Raw genomic sequence first — 17,543 nt, 5'->3', positions numbered from 1 at the left:
ATGGTGACCAGGTGGAGGGTTGGACCACAGTGCCCTGACCTGCAGCCTGGGAGATGTGAATGTCACTGTGCCGCCTTTGCCATTCATTAAGCATTTACCTCCATTGCTGTTAATGCAGGATTTCTTAAAATTACTCTGTTCAAAAGAGGAAAGCGTCAATATTCACCCAAAGGACATCTCTGAAACCCATGGGTCCAGTCTAGAGACTCAGCAGTGGGTTTCTCCTGTCCGTACAGGAGTAGCTCATACTGGGGAGCCCTTTGGGTGCCGTAAAACAGAAAAGCTGACAGCAAGAAAGCATCCTGGGCAAAAATATATTGAAGGAAGGGCTTCCAAGAAGAGGTGGGGCTGCCTTTGGAGCTAAAAGTGCATGATTGCTCTGTAACTTTCTTCCTTTTTTTGGTATTGATTGCTAGAAACTTGGCTAGGAGTCTTGGAGTGTTAAGGACTGGTATTAATTACCCAAGTAACAACCTTTGCATACCAAACTATGCTGTTTTCACTGGCCTGTGGAAATCCGGCAATTGTGAAAGATTGTTTGTCAAGAAAAGGACAGACTTTCTGTTCAAAGTAACTGAGCATGTGTGTCCACTGCAGAATATTTAGTGGTGCTGTAGGAGACCTAGGCTGACGTCCCTCTCTCTTTAGTTTAATTCATAATTCCAGTGGGTGCTTGGAGCAGCATCATGTAGGGAGAGGGGATTCTCTCAGAGGGAACGGAAGGGATCAAAAGATTTCATTTTAAGCTGGTGATGAATTAAGTACAATCCTAACCTCTGTTAAGAAAACAGATTTCTTGTTTTTCCAAAGCTTTCCAAAGGCATCTTCCCTTTGGAAGGTCAGGATGGTTTTTGATTTGGTCCTTTGGGAGTCCTCCAGCAGGAGACTGGAAATAACCCAGGACCTTAATAGTTCCATTTGATTTCCAACCTGTCCTCTGGATACGGGCAGACTCCTCCCAAACTTGCCCTATTCAGGTACTCGTAGACTCTTTCAGAAGTGGAAAAGGGATCTAAGAAACAAGCGGTGCCATTTCCTTGCCCCAGCTTGTCCTTCCAAGAAGAGCTATGAAGAAGAAAATCAGGGAACACTGGAGGATAGAGGAAAAGAAGGAGGGATTATTTTTTTTCTTTCCCAGGCTTCACTAATTATAAAACTCTATAGAAAGTCTCCTGCTGAACAGGTGAGGGGCTGAGATGAAACAGCAACTTAATCCACAGGGATGAACTCCATCAATGATCCAATTATTTAGGATTTGATGTCTATTGTGTCTCAGAGTCGGCAATTCCCAGCCCTGTGTACAGAGATGGACAGCATTTCGCACCAGTGAATTTAGGGTGGGGGGAGGCATTGGAGAAGACTGCCTTGATTTACAAACGAAAGAGATTAGCATATAAATTGGTACTATAGGTTAGTGAGCAGTGTAGCCTTGCCGAGTTGAATGAATCAGCAGGGCTGAGACTGTGGGAAGGAGGCAAATTAAAGTCTCTGCTTGTACGGCTCACTTTAGAGTGCCTGCAAGAGAAAATGAAAGTCGTTTTTTGTGTCGACTTTATTTATCTTTGATTATTTTTCACTTGCTGCTGCTTTAATTTCTCCCTTCTTCTCTGTTCTTCTTTCTCCCTTCTCTCCCTTTCTCAATCACTTGCTCTCTGATGGGGTCCTACACATCTGTTCAGCACTACAGACTGGTTATTTTGCATGTAACATTGACTAGCAAAGCCAGTGCATGTCTTCCTTCTTCTTTTTCCTGGATGTTTTGTCTTTGTGTCCCATCCCCCTTTATCCTTTTTTCTTGACCTCTCATCTTTTCTCATTGTGTCTTTTATTTGTTTCCCTGCTGCACCTCTCACTCCCTCTTCCTCTTTCCTTTTATTCTTTCTCACAGTAACAGCTGAGGTGGATGGTTTCCCTGCACTGTTTCAGCCACATCCCTCTCTCTGCGCTTGGAAATGGCTCTAACAACACACCTCTTTCTTTTGGAGCTCTGGAGGATAAAGGCAGTAGAAGACAGGTACTTAGCTAGTCTGATGGTGGGGCAGTGTGTCCCTTGGACAGAAAGACAGACATGGTAGCTATCCCAAATTGCAGGATGCAGTGGTGGTGGGCCATTGCTTTTCCTGTTGTCCAGCTGCCTCCTCTTGCCCTTTGCATGCATGCTGTAAGCCAACCCACCAGCACACAAAGCTGGTGCAATCAGGGAACCATGTTCTCTTGGTCTTGTCCTGCTCCAAGTTTTCTCCATTTTCACCTTTTCCTTCATTTCTCATTCCCTACTCGCTCTCCCTTGAAACAAGCTCTTCTAATGGTGCCTTTCTTTGAGTCAGCAAAGGAGGATGAGAAAAATCCTCCCTAGAAAGGTGGTCTGGGCAGAAAGGAAAAACCTTTCATCCTGGCCTTGTCTCTGGTCCATATTTCTAGCTGCTTTCTGCAGGGATCTATCCCTCTGTCCAGGTGACCATCAGGGAGGTAGGCATATTCCTACATTATCAAGCACATTTGTGAGGGGTACCAGCCACATCCCATTCAAAACTGGCTGTGCACACTGTCCTTTCTCATCTTCCTAAGTCACAGCTCAAAACAGCTTTTGTGTATTCAGTGCAGCAAGAGTGAAATCTTCCACAGATCACCTGCTTTGAATGATATTATTGGCTACCAGCAATTTTCTAAGTAGAAATGCAGATTCCTAAACATGCAGATTGGGGAGGACCTCTGCAGGTCTCTGGTCTAACCTATCTGCTTTCCTGGGGAGCCCATAGTGTCCACTGCAGGACTCTGTCCTGAAAGCTGTCCTGACATGTCTCCATTATTTCAGGACTGCTGTTATTTGGCTGCAGAGGGGACTGTGAAGCAGATCTCTGTCTCCTCTTCTTGTTTGCCAGGCACTTGTGCACAAGCATGGGAAGAGGATCATTTTCTGACCTGTTTTCATCCTTCCTGGGCCTTTCTCTCACTCATCACCTTACCCTAGGTACTTACTGCCCTGACCTCCATTTCCCTCAATTAACTGTCAGCTGTTACCACCATCCTCTGAAATACCTGGTTTAAAGCCGTCCTTTCCACATTGGCAAGATTATTGGCAAAGATGCTTTTACCCTGCTTTGTCAAATGAGTCCCACTCCCTATTTGTGGCCCTGGTTCCTGAAAGAGGGACCTTTGCTCTTAAGACCCAAGCAGTGCCTGCTTGGGTTTTACGAGCAAAAGGATCAGGCCCTTTTTTTTAGGAACCAGCCTGTCAGGGAAAACACAAAGAAGCTGATGACTGCAGTGGCCCCAAGAAGCTACTAAAGCAACTAGTTTTCTAGCTCACTAAAGGGTACAGACAATGCAAATGTCCCAGGGCTTGCTCACATCTCTGTTCTGGCTCAATCAAAATGATGTAATTTAGGTTGTCCCTTAAAAAACACAGACATAGTGGTTAATGCACTTAAGCCCCCAGCCATGCTTGGGTTTTGCAAGAGGAGTTTGGCTGTTGGGCTCCATACACTGCCCTAGAAGATGTACCTTGCTCCGGGAGTTTTATTTTTATACACACTGATCAAAGATGAACTTAAGCAAAGAAACAAGCAGCTCCCCTTGCATTCATGTACATTCATATTTAGTCACTGTGGGCAGTAGCACAGAGCAGGGAGCATGTCTCCAGGCTGGCTTATGGGCAATGAGAGCATCTTCCTTCTCTCCTAGCTCTCTTCTGAGGAAGGTGATTTAAAAAGAAAAATTGGTTTAATAAAGAGCATCTCACTGTGTGATATACCAGCCCTGGGGTAGCAGTACATTTATCTGCACACATTATGGGTTTAATTTGGTCCACGCAAAACCTAGAGAAAACCAATTAAAAAAAACTTATTAAATAACTCCGCATTGAAAAAATGGAGTTCAGTTGAGTAGCTGGAGCCAGGGAGATGAACAGAGCTCCTGGGCTCTATCAGATTGGGGATTGACAGGAACTCTGTGCCAACTCCCTGTGTGGTTTTTCTTTGCTGTGCTGTGCATATACATACGACGGAGAGGACAACACCTATATGTGATGTGAGAATGGGTGAATCCATTAGAGAGGGCTGAATGGGAACGTGCTGCAGAGAAACACGGAACGAAACTGCCCACACAATGCTGAATTACAGCTGCCCTTGATTAAGGCATTAACTTCACAACATGAGTACAAGCTTTAAACAGGACTTTTTTCCTTATCAGAGCAAGTGGGATTTTTTCCTACCTCCACGCGAAGATCAAACAAATGAATCAGTTTCTCCTTTCATTAATTTTTCATGTACGAAGTCCCTAGTATAATTACTCACCCTGAAATAAACCACCTCAGCCCCAATCAACTGAGTTGTAAATATTGATGTGAAAGAAAAACTGGCAGAAATGTTTCCCTTGAGCATTCAAAGGCAAGTGAGTTGTAAATACAAATGCAACCAGCTGGCATTTTCCAGAGTAATGGAAAGCCTCTTGCTTGAATTTAAAGATCAGAGCCCAGGCAGTGGGACAGGATTCTGGGCTAGCACAGAGGTCCTTGGAGCAGGACGTTTGGACAACTTGCCCTTTTGCGGTGGTGCTGTAATCTCAGCCCCAAGGCTTTGGGCAGATCGCTTGTTATGGGATTCAGCGCAGACACTGGCACCTAAGCTGATGACTCCAAACTTCCTTGGTAGTCCATGGAGTGCTAGTCAACCTTAGCAATGGAGTTTGGAGCATCCTAACATAGACATTCAAAATGTGTCACTTGAATCACTTACCACATGCACCTTTTTCTCTTTGTGCACTCTAAGAGGGGTCACCAGGTTGTAGGGAGACAAACTGCAGCTCCTTAAATGCAGATTAAATTAGTCCAACCCTGCCTTCTAGTTTCTCCATTATCAACTCTATTTGTGCTTTTCAGTAACTATATATTGATCAGGTCGGTTCAGAAGAGTGCAAATGATTGAAGAAGAAACAGGGTGCTAGAGAAAAAGAGAGTTTAGCCTTGAAGCGTCCAACTCTTCTAGAAAAACAATCTGATTATAAATTATCAAAGACTTTTCCCTCAAGGAGTCAATATTTGCTCTCTTATTAAGAACAGGATTTACAAGATAATACACGATGGTACTGATTCCTGCTAATGCTCCAGATGTGGAGTAATGTTACCTGGATAGATTCTTCAAAGCAGAGGAAGGAAAGAAACAGACTTCTTGTAGCAGTTTACTCAGTTTGATTTTTCTGTTGCAACTCGGACAGGCTCTATGTCTTGCTGTTTTAGTCAGTAGGTACTTGAAGATGATGTGTCCAGAAAGAGACACAATGGAGAAGAATCTAATCACATGATAGCTTTTACCCATTCCCCTCGTTTTCTGAATTAAAATTGTAAAAGCAGAAATATTCATCACAACTTTTTGAAGATTGAGGAAGATGCACCAGTCAGTTGGCTGAAGCTGATCTCTTTCTCTGTGCTTCTTATAAAATACATGGTTTCCAGGGATGCTTTCCAGTGAAACGAGGGTACTTCAGCTGGCTCTGATACTTACAGAGGGATCTGCCAGGACCATACTTTCATGCTCAAAATCAGTGCCAGCAAGCAATTAACTGATGAGGTCATGGCATTTCTGTAGCAAAAAATATGATCTGTGCTTGGTTTGTTTCCTCTTTGGTAAATCCAAGCTCTGGATCCTTGGCTGTGTAGTTCATGTTTCTGTAGCAGATGTGTTGCTCCGTATCTTTCCCATGATGCATGTGGAAACCTAAGTGGGAATCTTGTATTTCAGGTCACAAACACTGTGCTCCACCTGCACAAAAGAGTTGCATTTTACACTGGATTCTGAGATAAATGGTCCCTTAAATCAGAAGAAATTTCTTCTGCCAGCTCTTGCCCATAGCTTGATCCTTATTTCAAGGTATAAAGCCATGTGTTTTAGCACTGGAGGTTAATGTTAGATCAGGCAAATGAAAAAAGTTGTCTATTCATCCCGCATGTCCCACTCCAGTGCATCAGGATACAATTCCTTTCTAAGCTGCACTTTGAATCTTGTTGAGCCCCATGTGGAATTATAGTGAGTCTTCTGGATGAAGAAAGACCTAGGTACACTCCAGTTACCAATAAAAATGGTGGTTAAACATCAGATCATATTGTTCCCTATCAATTGCCATTTTAGCAAAATGCTCCTATGGTTTCCCTGTAATTTAGCACTCCCTTGCCTGTCCCCTTTTCCCAGCTGCCCATCATCCCCCAAAAGAAATTACAGTAGCGCATCAAGATTCAGAAAAAACTATCCTGATTTGCTGAAATCCAGTATAGGTGTTCTTAATAAAAATTAAATCTGACAAAATCTTTTTTTCTTTTTTCTTTTTTTTTTTTTTTTAATTCCCCTTGTCCTACAAGGGCACCATTTCTTTCAGAATGCATTAAGATTTACCATCTCATTCTCTAGCAGTTTATTGCTGGGTTACACGTGGGAGAAGATTGCTTTAACAAGTGCTTACTAGTAAAGAGCTCTGCAGATGATGTGGCAAGAAAGAGCATTAAAAGAAACTCCCCTAAATCCTAAGAAAAGTTTAATGTGCACGTAAATAAAAAAAAAGTTGCATTAAAAACCTTATATAGAGTGAGGGGGACAGTATATAATACAGCAGCTCTAATGACTTTCGTAAGTTGGAGAAACTGATTTTTATTATCTCTTCTTCTGTTGAAAACACTTTTCATACAGAAGATGGTAATTCCCTTCCTGGTAAGTGTAGGAAGGAAGTTCATGTACCTAGGTAGGAGCTCAAAAGACTTTTTTCTTTTTTATCATATCTTCTGCCTTGTTAAACTAAGACATGAATCTCTTATGTAAGAGATCCATAAGATTTTGCAATGGATCAGCCTTTGTTTGTCTACAAAGGTGATGTTTTGAAGGTGCTCTGGGGAGTCTGGGCTATTTTTATTTAGGGTTTTTCGGTTAGTGAGACAAGATGACTGGGCAAGGTCTTTACAACAGAGCTTTCAGCACATCTGGTTAAACTCTTCCTGGCTATATCTGAATGGAGGATGTGGGCTTTTTTTGTTGTTCTTTGGCTTGTTTGGGTTTTTTTTTAACTAAAAAAAAATCAAGAAAAAATGGACCTCCAAAGGGACCAAAATTATTCTCTAAATTGAGATGAATTAGGTCATTCTTTTCAACTCATAAATAAATAAAGTTATGCACTGTGTGGTATAAATTTGAAATTGAAACATTTTGGAAATATCTACCTAATTCCTGTGGAAGAAGAATACTTTGACTCCTGCTTTCTAAAAGAAATTTTTTTTTTTTCAGTAGGCCTCTAGCTGAAAAGGCTTTTCTGAAATACTTTAACAAACTGAAAGTGAAGCAAAACACTTAATTACAAGTGAAGAAAACATGAAAGTAAATCCCAAACTGAACCAACTTAACTTTCAGTCTTGTACCAATCCAGCTGAAACACACCCACTTCTTTTTTTGATTCAGATACTGAACTCTGACTCTGTATAGTTCTAAGTTTTTGCTTCCTAGAAAAGCTACCACTGGGAGACAGTGGATACTTAGTAAACATCAGTATCAAGGCACGTCTATTCATGCTCTATATTTAGGGCCCTTGTATCGCAACAACCTTGAAAGAAGTGCCCTACATCTCTCTAAGTGCCATCCCATCCTGCAGCAGAGATGAGTCTTACATGAAGAGCTTAGGCTTATGTTGATGAAAAACTTGGCCTGTGTGCTTCTAAGGACAATTCTCAGAAAAATGAAGTCCTGGTTGTTGACTGAGTGTTTACACAGTACTTTGTCATTGGAGCAGTTGACTGAATCATAGCAAGCAGGAGCATTTCAGCTTTTAATGGCTATCATTTGTTTTCATCTCTATTTCAGTAAACCCTAACAAAATTGAGAGCTTGTTCCTAAACAAGGACTACCCACTGTGATGAAATAGCAGCAAAGACCTGAGTCCTGAAAACTTGCTTTAGTGTGGTGTTTTCTATTAGATTTCAAACCCATTATTCCTCAGAGAAAATACCGTTTCCTGCACTACAAAAGGCAGGTGGGAGACCATAGTGTCTATACTTGATAGTAGGATCACAGGTTAATTCAGGCTAGAAGGGATCCAGAAGGTCTCCAGCCCAACCTCTTGCTTAAAGTAGGGTCAGCTACAAGGTCATACCAGGCTGTCCAGTTCTTTATCCAGTCAGGTCTTGAAAACCTCTAAGGATGCAGACTGCACGGCCCTCTTCAGGCAACCCATTCCTCATTGTGGAAATGTTTATCCTTATATCCACTTTGAATCTTCCTTGTTTCCACTTGTGGCTAATGCCTTGTCCTCCCTCCATGCACCCCTGTGAAAAGTCTGCTTGTCTGCTTGATAATCATCTACTTGTAGGTGCAGGAGGCTGCTGTTAGCTGTCTCTTCTCTAGGCTGAAGAAGCCCAGGTCCTGCAGCCTCTCTGCACAGGGCAAGTGCCCCAGCTCCAACCGTCTCAGTGGTCCTCCAGTGAATTCACCACAGTTTATGAATGTCTTTTCTGTATTGTGTTTTCCTTTTTAAAAATCAGATTTCCCTGAACCATAATCTTTAACAGGAAACTACTGATATTTTTTTTAATTGGCTGTCGTGGTTTAACCCCGGTAGGCAGCTAAGACCTACAGAGCTGCTCACTCACTCCCCGCACAGTGGGATGGGGAAAGGAATCCGAAGGCCAAAGGTTAAAAAAATTGTGGATTGACATAAATACAATTTAACAGGTAAAGAAAAAGCTGCATGTGCAAGCAAAGCAAAATAAAGAATTCACTCACTACATCCCATTGGCAGGCACATGTTTAACCATTTCCAGGAAAGCAGGGCTTCATCACGCATAATGGCTACTTGGGAAGACAAACACCATAACTCCGAATGTCCCCCTTTCCTTCTTCTTCCCCCAGCTTTTATTGCTGGTGTTATATGGTATGGAACATCTCTTTGGTTAGTTTGGGTCACCTGCTTGGTTGTGTCCCTTCCCAGCCTACTGTGCACCCCCCAATCAGTTCACTGGCGGGGCAGGGTCAGTAGCAGAGAAGGTTTGATGCAGTGCAAACACTGCTCAGCAAAAGCTAGAACACTAGTGTCTTATCAATCAGTACTGTTTTGGTCAAAAATCTAAAATACAGCACCATATGAGCTGCTATGAAGAAAATTAACTCTATCCTAGCCAGGCCCAGTACATTGACTAAAGGGGATTTTCAAGCCAAGTTGTCCCATTCAAGACCTGCTTGGATGCTGTGACTAGAGCAATCCTGTGACTAACTGCAGAAACTCATCAATGGGGTCCTCTGGAATGGTCAATTCCAAAGCTTTTGAGCTGCTCACATTGCATTTCTTGAACAAATATTTATTGTTTAAATAGGTGGCTGAACACATGTTGTGGTTTAACCCCAGCCAGCAACTAAGCCCAACGCAGCTGCTCACTCACTCCCTGCCAGTGGGATGGGGAGAGAATTGGAAGAGTAAAAGTGAGAAAACTCGTGGGTTGAGATAAAGACAGTTTAATAGGTAAAGCAAAAGCTGTGTACACAAGCAAAGCAAAACAAGGAATTCATTCGCCACTTCCCATGGGCAGGCAGGTGTTCAGCCATCTCCAGGAAAGCAGGGTTCCATCATGTGTAATGGTGACTTGGGAAGACAAACGCCGTCACTCCAAACATCCCCCCCTTCCTCCTTCTTCCCCCAGCTTTATATGCTGAGCATGACATCATATGGTATGGAATATCCCTTTGGTCAGCTGGGGTCAGCTGTCCCAGCTGTGTCCCCTCCCAATCTCTTGTGCACCTCCAGCCTGCTTGCTGGTGGGGTGGTGTGAGAAGCAGAAAAGGCCTTGACTCTGTGTAAGCGCTGCTCAGCAGTAACTAGAATATCCCTGCATTATCAGCACTGTTTTCAGCACAAATCCAAAACACAGCCCCATACCAGTTACTATGAAGAAAATTAACTCTATCCCAGCCAAAACCAGCACAACACAGCATTCTCCACCTTGTTCCATACCATTTACGTCTTGTTCAGGGCCCACACTATCCAATACATCCTTATTAAACACCACTCCCCTTCGCATCCTTTGATATAATACACAGATATCATTCCCCTAGTCTCTGGACCACCCCTGTAAAATGTCTGTAAAAGGTCCATGAATGTGCAGAAAATGTCCACCGAGTTCATTTAGTCCATGACTTTGGGCTCCATCTGTTGTGGTGGTCACTCAGGACAGGAGGGGTGGTGTGTTGTGTGGAGTTACTGGGCACCAAAACCAGTTCAGGTCAGGTCACTGCTGCACTTGCACTGCTTCTTGTGAGACATGTCCTCCATTGGTTCAGGTGGTTCCTGCTATAGTAATTCCTATAACATGCAACTCAAATCATGGGTTACAACAATTTAAAGGTATTTCCATTACCATTTCTCCACCCTTGGTCCCTTTGGACCAGACCATTGGGTCTGACCATTGCAATGAACTCTTCCCCTTGCCCCTGCTCCACAGACTGCAGTCCCTTAGGGGTGTACCTGCTCCAAGTGGAGCCTTATCTATGAGCCTTCAGGGGTCTCTTCAGGGGTATACCTGCTGTGGCATAGACTTATCCACAGCCACAGTCACTCTGAGGTGCACCTGTTCCAGTGTGGCCTTCTCCATGGGCCACAATGCTTTCAGAGATAGACCTGCTCCAGCGTGGCCTTACCCACAGCCACAGTCCCTTCAGAAGTAAACCTGCTCCAACATGGCCTTACCCATGGCTGCAGTCCCTCCGGGGGAGTACCTGCCCTGTCGTGGGCTTATCCATGGCCACACGCTTTGAGGTGCTCCAGCATGACCTCATGCACGGCCACTGATTCTTCAAGGTGTACCTGCTGCAGCATGGACTTACCCGCACATGCTTGGAGGTGTACCTTCTCCAGTGTGGCCTTATCCTTGGGCCACAATCCCTTCAGAGGTATACCTGCTGCGGCACAGACATAACCACGGCCACAGATGCTTCAAGATGTACCTGCTCTGGCATGGGCTTGTTCACAGCCACAGACACTTTGGGGTGTCCTGCTCCCACGTGGACTCATCCACAGGTCACAGTCCCTTTGACTCGAGTTCACGCTGGAGTTCCAGCCTGTCCAGTACAGCAGCACAGAAACAGCAGCGATGTCCTGGCCATCTGCCAGCCCAGGCGCGTCGCCTTCACTGTTATCAAAATGTTCCCAGGCACAGCAGAGTAAGATGATCAGCAGTACAGCAGTACAGCAGTACAGCAGGCAGCGAGAGCAAAAAGCAGCCACTAATGAGTACAAGACTCTAGTTTACAGTGAGGCAAGCAAGCCCCATGGCAAGCACAGGAGCCTGTCAATTAATAGCTAAACAGCAATAACAGCTATAAATTCAATCCAGCACATTCCAATCAGATCTGTCTTTATCTCGAACCCTTTGAGCCCCACGTTGGGCGCCAAAAAGGACTGCTGTGGTTTAACCCCACCCAGTTAAAAGCAGAACCCCACTCGCTGGTGGGGTGGTTTGAGAAGCAGAAAAGGCCTTGACTCTGTGTAAGCACTGCTCAGCAATAACTGAAACATCTCTGTATTATCAACACTGTTTTCAGCACAAATCCGTACATCCAAATATACAAATATCCATCCATATCCATATCCATCCATGTCCATACATCCATTCATACAAATCCAAACACAGCCCCATACTAGCTACTATGAAGAAAATTAACTCTATCCCAGCCAAAACCAGAACAACACAGCATTCTTTACTGTTTCACATGTTGCAGAAGTCTCTGCCACCTTAATGATGGACTGGACTCCATCACCAGCTAATCAAACGCAGACATGGGAGGGGTAACAAGGAGTGAGCTGCAGGAAATACTAGCTGAAGAATCAAAAACAAATCAAGTAGGCGATATTATGCCCTAATTTGTACAAAAGTCTAGTCAATGCACAGAGAAATGCCTGGCACTGGAAGAAAGGGCCATGGCAAGGTGGAAAGGTGATGAGATCTCCGCTGCCCTTTCCCCTCATAGTCACCCCAGCAGACGTTGAGCAAGGTCTTGTGCTATTGTAAGTCAATGAAGTTAAATTACTGACTTGCAGTTAAAAAAAGTGCTTGTGTTGCTGTCAATAAACAAAGAGCAGAATACATCTTTTGGTGTCAAAAGTCAATATCTCATTCTCTTAGTGGAAAGGAGAACATTATTTGCAGTAGTAGACAAAATCTTTTGTAATCAAAGGGGAAACAGTAGCCCAATATCTCAAGTTACTCTGTCTTGCTAAAACTTCATTTTGAGCTCTTAGGAAAACACATATATCTAAAAAATCAAGGGTCAACCAGATGCTTTAGGATTTTAATACTGAGGGTTGTCCTACATTTGAAACAGTGAATACAAGAGTGATTTCAATACGCTTTAGAAACAGGTTTGAAAGGAAGGGAAAATAAAGGCACAAGTGAAATGGAGAAATAGGAGGAAGGAAATCCATTTGCCTCCATCAGGATCTATAAACCTGCACTGGGTCTGAATACAGCTGAATACCTCTTTCTTTGATCTGCTCAGGGAAGCCTATTTTTCAATCATAGAATCATAGAACCATAGAATACCAGGTTGGAAGGGACCTCAAGGATCATCTGGTCCAAACTTTCTTGGCAAAAGCACAGTCTAGACAAGATGGCCCAGCACCCTGTCCAGCTGAATCTTAAAAGTGTCCAATGTTGGGGAATCCACCACTTCCCTGGGGACATTATTCCAATGGCTGATTGCTCTCATTGCGAAAAATTTTCCTCTTGTGTCCAATTGGAATCTCTCCAGGAGTAACTTGTACCCATTACCCCTCGTCTTTTCCAAGTGACTCCTTGTAAAAAGGGAGTCTCCATCTTCTTTGTAGCCATCTGTTAAATACTGGAACACGGTGCTAAGGTCTCCCCTAAGCCTTCTTTTCTCAAGGCTGAACAAACCCAGTTCTCTCAGCCTTTCCTCATATGGCAGGCTTTCCAGTCCTTTGATCACCTTTGTGGCTCTTCTCTGGATCTTCTCCAGCCTGTCCACATATTTTTTGTATAGCAAGGACTAAAATTGAACACAGTACTCCAGGTGTGGCCTGACAAGCGCTGAGCAGAGTGGGATAATGACTCCTCTGTCTCTGCTGGTGATGCCCTTGTTGATGCAACCCAGCACCCTGTTGGCTTTCTTTGCCGCAGCAGCACACTGTCCACTCATATTGAGCTTGTTGTCCACCAGGTGCCTCAGGTCACTTTCCACAGAGCTGCGCTCCAGCCGAGTAGATCCCAGCCTGTGCTGCACTCCTGCATTATGTTTTCCCAGGTGCGAGACCTTACATTTGTCTTTGTTGAATTTCATAAAGTTTTTGTTAGCCCACTCTTCCAGCCTATCCAGGTCTTCCTGCAGGGTGGCTTTCCCTTCCGAAGTGTCCACTTCCCCATCCAGTTTGGTGTTGTCAAACTTTTCTGTAGACCTCACAACACAACCAGCTCAGAACGTCTAAAAAATGTTTCAGATGTATCTAAACAGATCCCAGTGAGACGGGACTAGCCTTTCCTCTTGCATTAGTGCAACTTAGATGGGCAGGTTGACTGATAAAATAATAATCCATAACTACTGTAGGTCATACAAATTAGGCTAAAAGCATTAAAATATCAGCCCAGTTAAGCTCACTAGAATCAACATGTGTTGCTACTTATTTGTACCAAGAGAGGCAATTAAGATGCATCTCAGGTATTGGCTTGACTTGTCTATTCTTATCCTTCTTCCATTATTTACAACTATATAGCATTTGCAGAAAATTCTGCTACATTAGGATTCACATCCCATCGCAAATGCAGGTTTTCACCCCATCCTTGTAAATCAGGCTTGCATTGGCTCTATGTGAAATGTGTTATATATCATGCTCATTAACACAGCATATGAACACATGGCTGAGAAGATAAGACGCTTCAAGAAGAGGAGAAACGCTGAGATGGCAGGCTGCCTTCCGTAGAAAAGAAATGTCAGTAAAACTTCAGCACAATGAGATTCTTCAATCATCTTCCGCAATAACCCATTCCACTTGCTAACTATCCCTCTGAGTCTCTCTCCCTCTCTCTTGTGTACGGCATTTTGAAAAGCAACAACAAATTATAAATTCACATGAAGGTTACTGAGCCATTCAATAGAGTCCAGGAAGGCTTGAAAATTTTCTTTTATTCATCTTGCATTAAGTATAGGCTCTACAAACATTACCAATAGGGGTGATACTCTGAATTTACCAGTCACAAATCAGTGAATTATCACATCTGCTTTAACACACAATATCTCCATCTTCCATAAGTTTTCAGATGCAGAAGAGGGAATATTGAATTCCTTCATCCAAAAATGAATGCTGGCTTTTCTTCCATGGGTTCAGAAATACGTTCTTAAAAAGTTGCACTTTTCATTTCAGCAAGTGATAAGATCTTTATCTTCTGCCAGGACATTTCAGGCACAAAAACAGAAGTTCTGGCTTTTAGAGCTCGGGTTAGTGCTGCATTCACATCATTTGAGGAGATTGATTTTTCTGTCTATAATTTCCTGGCACATGTTGTGCTGCATCTTTATAACTAATATTAGTTGGTGAATGCTTGTTATCACTGGGAGCTAAGGAACTGGAGCGGAGTTTAATGTGCCACTTACCATTTTCAAAGTGCTATTATTGCACTGTCTATCAGTGCCTTCATATGAGGCTGTGGTATCAAAACAGCAGTGGTACTTTGCAGTAGACAGCACTGATGTGTGTTCCCATCCCATACCAAGCTGGATAGCTTCCAAATCATATTTACCAAATCGTCTCTGTTGGATTGGAGTTCTCCCAATGATATTGGTAAACAAGAATAGTCCCTTGGTAGATGAGAACAGACTCTGAGATACTGGCTTATCAAGTGTGTGAATGCTCCTCTTACATTTCCTTGATAAGTTTGCTTCTTAAATTAGTGACAGTTTCCTGGGTTTATGAATGAGTAAAGAGCCTGAAGGGTATTTGAAATTTCAATGGAAAGAAAGAGCGGAGGGAACTGAAAAGGCAGGATAATCATGTTCTAATTTTTCCCTGTATGAAACAGATATTTGGTGTTTGAAACAGACTCTCATTGCTATATTTTCTTCATTTTACAAAAAGGAAAAAAGCTTCATTGAAACATTTCCACAGTTCAAAGCACCGAGTAACTTGAAACATTTCCTTTGGATTTGACAATTTTGTTGGTTTCTTTCCAAACAGCAACAAAACTACTCTTTTTAAGAAAGTGCCAGTGAAGCCACAAACAATTTTTCAAGCTGTGGTCTAGCAGACACATGTACATGCTGCCTCCCCAGCCGCTTCCCTGCTGGGACAGTCCATGCTCACTGGCAGTTCAGACCTACAGACTTGAAATGCATCTCAATGCCAAAGAGACGCCTGTCTCACCCTTCAGGTCTCTCCAAACAGTATTTTTCCTCCAGGAGTTAACTATTACTTAGGGAAGATGTTGAACATGCCTGAAGTTGCACAGAACACCGGATGTCTGAACTTCAGATATCTTGCATACTGCAATGTCCATTCATGCATTGGCAAAGGGGAAAAGTGCATTGTCAGTCCCTTTCTCAGGGCACAGATGTTTCATCCCTAGGTTCCTGCCCCACTCTGTGAGCAAAGGCTATCACTCAGAAAGATTAGTGTTTATTAACCACGTACAAACCCAAGACATCAAACATCACCTTCTGTAGTCTCTGTGCCAGTCCTGCCCTGATCTTAGCAGGGAGTGGAGATGCACAGCTGAGCACAGGTTTGGAAGTGCAAAGACAGGGGACTCATTTCAGCAGGAAGAAAAGTGGTTTTGCTTACAACCTGAAGTAGCCGGTGCAAACTCAGTTAGATGAAAATCAGTAGCAAAATTCCTACTGATGTCAAGGAGTCAGGCTTTCCCCACTGGAGTCTGTCCTTGGCTCTGGAAAACCCCTCTGGAATGGTCTGGGGTGCAATGCCAAATCCATCTGCCATAAATTCTCCACCTCTTTCTTTTCCCCTTTCTTTTGTAACTGGAAATGGAAACTTTTCTCTCTTGCTGTCCTAACATGCACTGCAGGGGTAACAAAGTGCATGAGTGAGAACCTGTCCCTGAATATCTTCATGTCTGCTACTAAGGGATGGGCAAAAAGAACGAACTAGGAGTGTAAATTAGCAAAGCGTCTTATTGTCTTTGGCTAAAAGGTGCTGCAGATTTGCAAACTATCATTAAAAATGTCTAGTCTTTACATATCATACCCAGATACACAGCATTGCTGAAAATGAGAGTGATTGTGGAACAAATGATCAGTTCAGACATCAACACATGAGAAGTGGACTATTTTATAAATAATATCTCCTGTTCTTTAGTAGATGAGGAACCTACTTAAATGAGTAATTTCCTGAGGACTTCCTATTAAAATATGGAATATGTGGAGTTACCTCATCCATCAGTGAGAGCGAGACCTGTATTTAGGTCACTTCAGCAAAGGTTAAACTCACCTTTGCTAGTATGAGTTAAGGTATCATCTCAGCAGCTGCTCTTCAGGAGTATTAAGGAAGATTCACATGGAAGATGTAAGAGCCTGAATATCTCTTTGGATGGCCGGGTGTGCTGTGTAGGAGCAGATGGCATCACTACGTAACAGTGAACAAGAAAAGAAAGGAAGAAAGGTCAGCTTGGTCTTCCAGAATGACCCAGGGAAGGCTGTTTGCCTTGGCCAAAATCCCTCCTTTGGGTCAGGCAGAGACTTCAGGCTGCTTCTCCCACCTCTCCAGTGACTTCTCCACTCCTCAGACAAAGAAAAGGAGTTCTTTTTTTCTCACTCAAGAACACTGAAATGCATGGGTTACTCCTGGAAAGGACAGGAAGATTTGGAGACAGGCTATTAACATGCTTCCTAGAGTGGGAAAACCATTTTGCATCCAGTTGTAGCTGGGTGTTACTCTTAGATGACTCTATGCTCTTCCTGATCCACTTGCTCTTACCCTTCGCAACAGCCACCTCTGAGCTAAAATTAACACTGTTATCCATATCAGCAGGAAAGCAAAGGAATTGTGAGATGCATCATAAAAAAGGCAAACTGGCTGCATACTAGGAATAGCGTGGTCTTATGTTATCATGAAAACACTATGTCCAGCAAACTGTTATTTCATTGCGACTGAATAAGGGAAGAGTGCTGCCTGCTATACCATCTTTACTACAAAGCCTTTTGGGAAGAAATTCTACATGAAAATGCAAGCTGCTTCACTGACAAACACTGAGCAGACTTTGGTACACCCAGTTATAGGTAAAATTTCAACAGATGAGCTATTCCATTAAATTTTTTTCTCCTGCTGTACTCAAAACACTGGCCTTGGGTATATTCCTCAGCTCTGACTCTCACAGTCATGATGATACAGCACAGTGAGAAAGCTAGGACAGAAATTAAAAGAAAGATGTGGAGGCACAGTGGAAAGGGAAGGAATCTCCAAAGGGATATAAAAATGTAAATAATAAATGTCATTTAAAATGTCCTCTTGGGTTGAGTCATTTGCACAAAGAGAAGCTGGGTCATACAAGAAGCAGTTGGAAT

The sequence above is a fragment of the Gymnogyps californianus genome, chromosome 2 (assembly GCF_018139145.2).
Source record: "Gymnogyps californianus isolate 813 chromosome 2, ASM1813914v2, whole genome shotgun sequence".
Taxonomy (NCBI): domain Eukaryota; kingdom Metazoa; phylum Chordata; class Aves; order Accipitriformes; family Cathartidae; genus Gymnogyps; species Gymnogyps californianus.
This window is presented reverse-complemented; position numbering follows the sequence as displayed.